Source organism: Tachyglossus aculeatus, chromosome 24, assembly GCF_015852505.1.
Source record: "Tachyglossus aculeatus isolate mTacAcu1 chromosome 24, mTacAcu1.pri, whole genome shotgun sequence".
Classification (NCBI taxonomy): Eukaryota; Metazoa; Chordata; class Mammalia; order Monotremata; family Tachyglossidae; genus Tachyglossus; species Tachyglossus aculeatus.
This window is the reverse complement of record NC_052089.1, coordinates 145,896-153,813: the sequence shown is the minus strand read 5'-3', so window position 1 is coordinate 153,813 and position 7,918 is coordinate 145,896. Positions and strand designations below refer to the sequence as shown.

Here is a 7,918-nt window from a genome sequence, read left to right as displayed (position 1 = left end):
TGCCCACAACTGCTATCCCAGCCCTTTGTACCAACCTTGCATTTGTATACTCTAAATCAATCAGTCAATCGCTTAATGATTTTTGCTGAGCACTTACTGTATGCAGAGCATTGTCTGTATGCAAAACACTGTACTAAGCACTTGGGAGAGAGAAATTCAACAGAGTTAGTAGACATGTTCTCTAACCACATGGAGTACTTGCATACACACCCAACTCTTAAGAACTCTTAAGAACTCACATATAAGAACTCTTAAGGAACTCACTTTCCTCTTTCCCCCTACCTGCAAATTATCTTAGTGTCTGTTTCTTTCCCTAGATTATATGCTCTTTGAGGTCAGAGATGGTGTCTAGTAACTCTTTATTGTAAGCACTGATTACAATGCTCTCCTCACAATTGGTGTTCATTAAAACTGTTGATAGATTAAGTAAGGAACACAATCTCCTGTCCTCCTTTTGGGTTCCAGAGGTAAGAACACTCTTTCTGACGTGAGGAAGTGATCAGATTTAAGGTCCGTGAGGCAGGGACCATGTCTACAAACTCGACTGTATTGTTCTCTCCTAAGTGCTTAATACAATGTTCTGAACACAGAAGGCACTGAATAAATACCATTGACACCCAGAATCCGTGCTTCCTAATCATTACTGGTACTGCTATAAATGGTTGTTTATCCTAAAAGAGTGAAGGTGTTTCCCAAAGTCTGTAACAAATTACCAGGAGGGGCTTTTAACTGGGAAAATTTAGAACCTAGAAATTTGCTCTTTCTTTACTGTTTTTTCTATGAAATTTGTTAAGTGCCTGCTATGTGCCAGATACTGTACTAACCGCTGGGTTTGATAAAAGCTAATCAAGTTGAGTGCAGTCCATTGTCTCATATGGTGCTCACAATCTTAGTCCCCATTTTTACAGGTAAGGTAACTGAGGAACAGAGAAATTGAGTGACTTGACCAGGGTCATACAGCCGATCATAGTGGAGTTGGGATTAGAAGCCAAATCCTTCTGACTCTCAGGGTTGTTCTGTATCCACTAGGCCATGCTACTTTGTTTAGATAGACAATAATTAATAATTATTATGGTATTTGTTAAGCTCTTACTATGTGCCAGGAACTGTTCTAAGCCCTGGGGTGGATAGAAGCAAATCAGGGTGGACACAGCCCCTGTCCTAACTTAGGCTCACATCATTATGAGGTGGTTGAGGTGAAGTCCTTCATTAAGAAACCATAGTAGCTCCACTCAACGCTGTGTGAGATTTCTCTGAGGGGTAATTTAGATTTTTTTTGTTGATAATATGGAAATTCCTTTTTAGCAAAAATAACCCTATCCCTTGGGATTCTGGAGACATTGTGAGGTCCTGCAGGTGATTATTCTCAGCCCCAGGGTGAATATAAAGAGCAATTAAATAATGTTTTTCACTTTGGTGACAGAGGAATTGAGGTACTTAATCCCCAAACACCACTAATTCCAATATAAACATGCCTCTGTTATGTAGTGCAATGCTTTTAGAGCCTTAGGTGATAACTCTTTTCATATCCAACATCATTCATTGAACTCTAGGAATTTTAGTCTTGAAAAATGTTGAATTTTGTGAAGATGTCACGCCTTCGGCCTTCTCTTCCTCTGCCTCCCTAGCAGAAGGTTAGATTGAGATTATGTAAATCCTCAGAGGTCAGCTCTTCTTGAGTTTACGCTCTCAGGGTGCAGGAATGGGGATGAAAGCGTAGGCTCATTCTTAAGCCCAGGGTTGCTTTGGCTTGAAAAGGATAATTGTCCCTTTCCCTTCTTCATCTGGGAAAAACTCATTGACTTGTCCCTCCACCTCCTCAGTCAATCAATAATTGGCATTTATGTTGTGCTTACTGTGTGCAGGGCACTGAACTAAACTCTTGGGACATTGCAATACAATAGAGTTGGTCCCAGCCACGAAGCTAAAAGCAGCTTACAGTGTCTGTTTCTGTTGATGGTTAAGAAATTTAAGCTTTTTCCAGACACTTCCACAGGTATAGATGTTATCCCAAAAAGCTTTTCATCAAAAAAAGGGGAACTTATTTTGCAGAAGATTACTGTTGATCTTATCTTCTAGATTCATTTAGAAATCAGTTAGGCGTTGTTTCCTCTGTGTGTGTTGGCTACAGGCTTCTCTGATTACATTAATTATTGTCAGGATTTGTAATTTCAATCAGAAAAGTCTATAGTTTAAGTGAAGAGATGCACTAAATTGTAAAGCAGAGCACTTTTCAGATAATACTCTATTCTGCTACTGGATAGAGTAATTTATATCATAGTAAATATTTTCCTACAAATATCATGGTCTTCCCATACTTACTTGCACTAAAGTAGCTCATAAATGTGCTAAGATCAATTTTGAGGAAATTATTTTCTTTTTGTTTCAATTTTGGTAGTAATGGTGCATCAAGATTTTTCTTAATGAATTGATCATTGTAGCTATTTAGAAAATCATCTGGGGAAAAATATTCAAAAATGTAGTTGTTGAAAAGTGTAGACTGCAGCTTGTTTTTATAATTTAAGGAAGCAGTTCCTGAGTTTACTACATAAGTCTTCTTCAGGAGATGAATTTCAGGTTAATTTTCTCTTCCATTGTATTTCTAGACCTCACATCATTTTTAATATTTGAAAATAGTCTACCTTCATTAGCTACTAAACTTTTCAACCAAAGAAGAAAGCTTTCAAAGAAGTGGAATGTCTAGAAGACAGGGAAGAGGAGATTCTGAATTGTAAGTGGAGGTTTATAATGAAGAAAAATGGGAGATGGAGAAAAAAATTGAAATAAGGTAATTTTGTGAGTGTGACAAAGAAATTCCCCACTGAAGTTTATTTAAGAATATGGTGGGGGAGCTACTACAGGTAATATGTTTAATGGGGAGAAATAAAATCGTAAGGATAAAGGAAATGAAGTCATGATAGAGAGGGTCAACAATAAGGATGAGTGAGCTCACCAGGAAAGTAGAGGGTTGTAGTAGTGTGTACTGGTGCCTTGGAAGAAATATTCTTTAACTGAATTAAGAATTGCTGTGAGAGGGAACCATTCAGTAAGTCCTGGCTTCAGTGGAAGATCTGACGGCCTGAAGCCCAGACCAGTGACTTAGTGAGGACCTGTTACGTGCAACACACTATGCCAAGCATTGAGGTAAGTATAATAGAATTAGTAGTCATGACCTCTGTACAATAGGAGCTTATAATGTAGCAGGGAAGATAGATGAATAGGGTGTAGAAAAAGTGGATAGGGATTAGTGCCTACCTAAAATTAGTGCTTACATAATTTTGTATGTAAGATACGTAACAAGTATAATGGGTAATCGATTGCTCAAAAGTCTTCAGTAAGTCCTGGCTTCAATGGGAGATCTGAGGGTCTGAAGCACAGGCCAGGGACTTAGCAACTATCATCCTTAGGTAGTGGTGAAGATCAATCAATCAATTATTGAGGATCTGTAATTGCAACACATTGTACCAAGCATTGAGGAGAGTACAATTCATTCAGTAGTATTTATTGAACACTTACTGTGTGCAGAGCACTGTACTAAGCTCTTGGAAGAGTACAATACAACAATAGACACATCGCCTGCCCACAATGAGCTTACAGTCTAGAGGATTAGTAGACATGAATTATTAGCATGACCCCTGTCCAATAGAAGCTTATGATGTAGGATGGAAGAGAGATAAAAAGGAGGTAGAACAAGTGGAGAGTGTATGAATTAGTGCTTAACTAATTTTGTACATAATATGTAAGAAGTGTTGTGGGTTGTTACAGAAGTATTTTATTGAAGTGGTTGTTGGGGCACTTTCAGACTGCGAGCCTTATGTGGGACAGGAACTAGGTCCACTCTGATTAGCTTGGGCCGGGTATGTAGGAAGTGCTAAGCACACATTATTATCATCATCATCATCATACTATCTGGGTAGATAGCAAACTAATAAGAGAAAGACCTTCTGGCTGAGACCTTATGGATAAGATGTGATTTTAGAAGGGCTCTTTAGATAGAAAAGGCTGCAATCTGGACAATCGAGAAGGGAGAGATTTCCAGGCAAAGGGATCTTTATCAGTTCTTCAAGTTCTCTGGTCTTTCCAACTTTTGGTTTTAATAGGAATGTTACTTCTCTGGACCTCTAAGCACTGCAATGCCAATGGTGTAGCTCATTTACTTCCCACATAACAGAAGGGCACGGGATGGCCAACAGAAATCACACACCTTTAAGTGAGTTCGTTCTGTCCGGATTAACAAGTGATCCCATTTACAGATCCCCCTCTTCATGCTGTTCCTCCTCATCTATGTGGTCACTCTTCTGGGAAATCTGCTCATCATTTTAATCATTAGAGTCATTTCACAACTTCACACTCCCATGTACATTTTCCTTACTCATTCATTCAATCGTATTTATTGAGCACTTAGAGCAGTGTACTAAGCGCTTGGGAAGTACAAGTCGGCAACATACAGAGATTGTCCCGACCCAACAACGGGCTCACAGTCTAGAAGGGGGAGACAGACAACAAAACAAAACATGTAGACAGGTGTCAAAATCGTCAGAACAAATAGAATTATAGCTATATGCACCTCATTAACAAAATAAATAGAACAGTAAATATGTACAGGTAAAATAAATAGGATAATTAATCTGTACAAATATATACAAGTGCTGTGGGGAGGGAAAGGAGGTAGGGCAATGGGGGGAAGGGGAGGAGGAGAGAAAAAAGGGGGCTCAATCTGGGAAGGCCTCCTGGAAGAGGTGAGTTCTCAGTAGGGCTTTGAAGGGAGGAAGAGAACTAGCCTGGCAGATGTGTGGAGGGAGGGAATTCCAGGCCAGGGGAAGGATGTGGGCCCGGGGTCGATGGCAGGGCAGGTGAGAACAAGGCACAGTGAGAAGGTTAGTAGCAGAGAAGCCGAGTGTTCAGGCTTGGCTGTAGAAGGAGAGATGGAAGGTGAGGTAGGAGGGAGCGAGGTGATGGAGAGCCTTGAAGCCAAGAGTGAGGAGTCTTTGCTTGATTCGTAAGCAAGGATTCATTGATCCTTGCCAACCGTCTTTCTCTGATTCATGTTATTCATCGTCTGTCACCCCTAAGATGCTGGCAAATTTCTTAGTGGACAAGAAAACCATTTCTAACCCAGGATGTGTGGCCCAGCTCTGTGCTGCGGCTACATTTGGGGTAGTAGAGTACTGTCTTCTAGTAGTGATGGTATATGATCGATATGTATACCTGTATATATGTATATATGGTTGTACATATTTATTACTCTATTTATTTATTTATTTATTTTACTTGTACATATCTATCCTATTTATTTTATTTTGTTAGTATGTTTGGTTTTGTTCTCTGTCTCCCCCTTTTAGACTGTGAGCCCACTGTTGGGTAGGGACTGTCTCTATATGTTGCCAATTTGTACTTCCAAAGCGCTTAGTACAGTGCTCTGCACATAGTAAGCGCTCAATAAATACGATTGATGATGAAGATATGTAGCAATCTGTAAACCCCTGCTATGTATGGTTTGCATGTCTCAGAGGCTGTGTGCTTTACTAGTTACTGCTTCTTACCTGGACAGTTGCCTGAATACTGTGATCTGTGTAGCAAGTGTATTTAGTTTGTCCTTCTGTGTATCTCATGAAATTAATTACTGATACTGTGACGTCCCTCCATTGTTGAAGCTGTTCTTTCAGACCCCAGATTTGCCCAAGTCCTTCCTGCTGCTTCCAGATATGTCAATATGCTGGTTACCGTTCTGACCACACTGATATCGTATGTGTACATCCTGCTGGCTATTTTTAAAATACACTGCCCTGGAGGAAGGCAAAAAGCCTTTTTCACATGTGCTTCTCACTTAATGACAGTCACTTTATTTTATGGAACCACGATGTTTATTTATCTGCTGCCCAGTTCCAACTTCTCAGTGGTTCAAAAAAAAATAGTGACCATGTGATATATGATACTGATCCCCGTGCTGAACTCAGTGATCTATATAGTCTGAGGAACAAAGAGGTGAAAGATGCACTGTGGAAGGTGATTGCTCTAAAAAACGGTCTTTTTAAAGTTAAGAACTGCAAACTAGATGTGAATCAGTCACATTGGTCCATCCATAACAATAAACAGGATTTTTTGCATTTCGCATCCATCTTCAGCCCAGATGTCTAAAACCAGTTTTCTTCTGAATGTGAGAGTTGTATCCTGTGTTCAGAACTCATGCTGTGTCACATGCTTTGCTCATTCTGCAGGTATGCTCACAGCCTGATTCTTCTGATATTCTATCAGGCTGTTCTCATTCTTTAATTACCTAGTAACATTCAAGCCAAAAGGTGTAAAGAAAACTTGGACAATAGCAGAATTAAATGTTCATTATCATTCATTCCTATACCTCATTATGTATTCAGTTGTTTCATCTTGACATATTCATTCATCTAATGATCGTATCTTTCTATTTTCTCCTGCTTTCATTGTTTGTGAACAATTTTTGTCTGTCTGTCTGTCTTACCTATAATAAAGGGAACTCCTTGAGAAGCAGCGTGGCTCAGTGGAAAGAGCCCGTGCTTTGGAGTCAGAGGTCATGGGTTCAAATCCCGGCTCCACCAACTGTCATCTGTGTGACTTTGGGCAAATCACTTCACTTCTCTTTGCCTCAGTTACCTCATCTGTAAAATGGGGAATAAAACTGTGAGCCCCACGTGGGACAACCTGATCACCTTGTAACCTTCCCAGCGTTTAGAACAGTGCTTTGCACATAGTAAGTGCTTAACAAATACCATCATTATTATTATTATTAGTAGTAGTAGTAGTAGTAGTAGTAGTAGTAGTAGTAGTAGTAATGTGTGCTTTCTTCTGCTGAACTCTCCCAAGCATTTAGTATAGTGTTAAGACTTGAATAAATTGTGGATAAATACCTTTGATGGAGTGATCAATTTGAATTTTATTCTATTAGATCGGTTTGAATAATGGGTACTGAAGTCTTTTATCCAGCTCTGCATCTCATTTTGCCTTCAGAGCATCTCTGGTGGAAGTTTAGTGAATGTGTAATCTCATTTCCATTGTCATTCCTGTCCCCAGTGGAAATATCCAATAAACCAATTACTCCCAAGTCCTTGAGGTAATCTTAATTGCTTCTCTAAGCTTCTCCACGACCATTCAACCAACTGCTTTATTTAGTCGATTCCCCTGCCAGTTCCCAAATCCAAACCTTAGGTGTCTCTGAACTAAACTATACCATATTTTTCTTGCTAGCACCTCAGAACCCCTCTCACAATTACACCTGGAGAGTTTTCAGTACTCTACCAGTCTCAGCTATGGGAAGGAGAGTCAAACAGAGAGATACCCATTCCATTCCTGGCTTGAGCAGTGGCTAGTGAGTGGAAGGCAATCTGCTAGAAGTCCAAACTCACCTGATCTGTGCTGGGCAACAGTGGCATGGAAGACAGTTGAGGTTAGAGACTCTGGTTTACTGCCCAGAAGGCAATGATAAACTATTTACCATTTACCAAACATGCCCACGTCTCCCCCATTCAAAAAAATCCCTCCCTTGACGCCACTGCCCCTTCTAGTTATTGTCTTATCTCCCTCCTACCATCCCTTTCCAAGCTCCTAGAACGAGTCATATACACCCTCTGCCTCTAATTCCTCAACCCCAACTCTGTGCTAGACCCCCTCCAATCTGGCTTCCGTCCCCTACACTCCGCCAAAACTGCCCCCTCAAAGTTCACCAATAACCTCCTTCTTGACAAATCCAATGGCTCCTACTCTATCCTAATCCCCCCCTACTTCTCAGCTGCCTTCGACACTGTGGACCACCCCCTTCTCCTCAACGCACTATCCAACCTTGACTTCACAGACTCCATCCTCTCCTGGTTCTACTCTTATCTATCTGGCCGTTCATTCACAGTCTCCTCCGTGGACTCCTCCTCCCCCTCCCATCACCTTACTGTAG

The 7,918-nt window shown here is 40.5% G+C and overlaps 1 non-coding gene and 1 pseudogene across 1 annotated transcript; both read left to right on the top strand.

The window, feature by feature from the left end:
- Positions 1 to 4,182: 4,182 nt before the first annotated feature.
- On the top strand, positions 4,183 to 6,138 carry LOC119945025 (annotated as a pseudogene).
- A 1,090-nt stretch (positions 6,139 to 7,228) lies between these two features.
- LOC119945300 lies at positions 7,229 to 7,366 on the top strand. The gene has a single exon (XR_005456173.1). It is a non-coding gene; the product is annotated as a small nucleolar RNA SNORA7 (small nucleolar RNA).
- Positions 7,367 to 7,918: the final 552 nt, after the last annotated feature.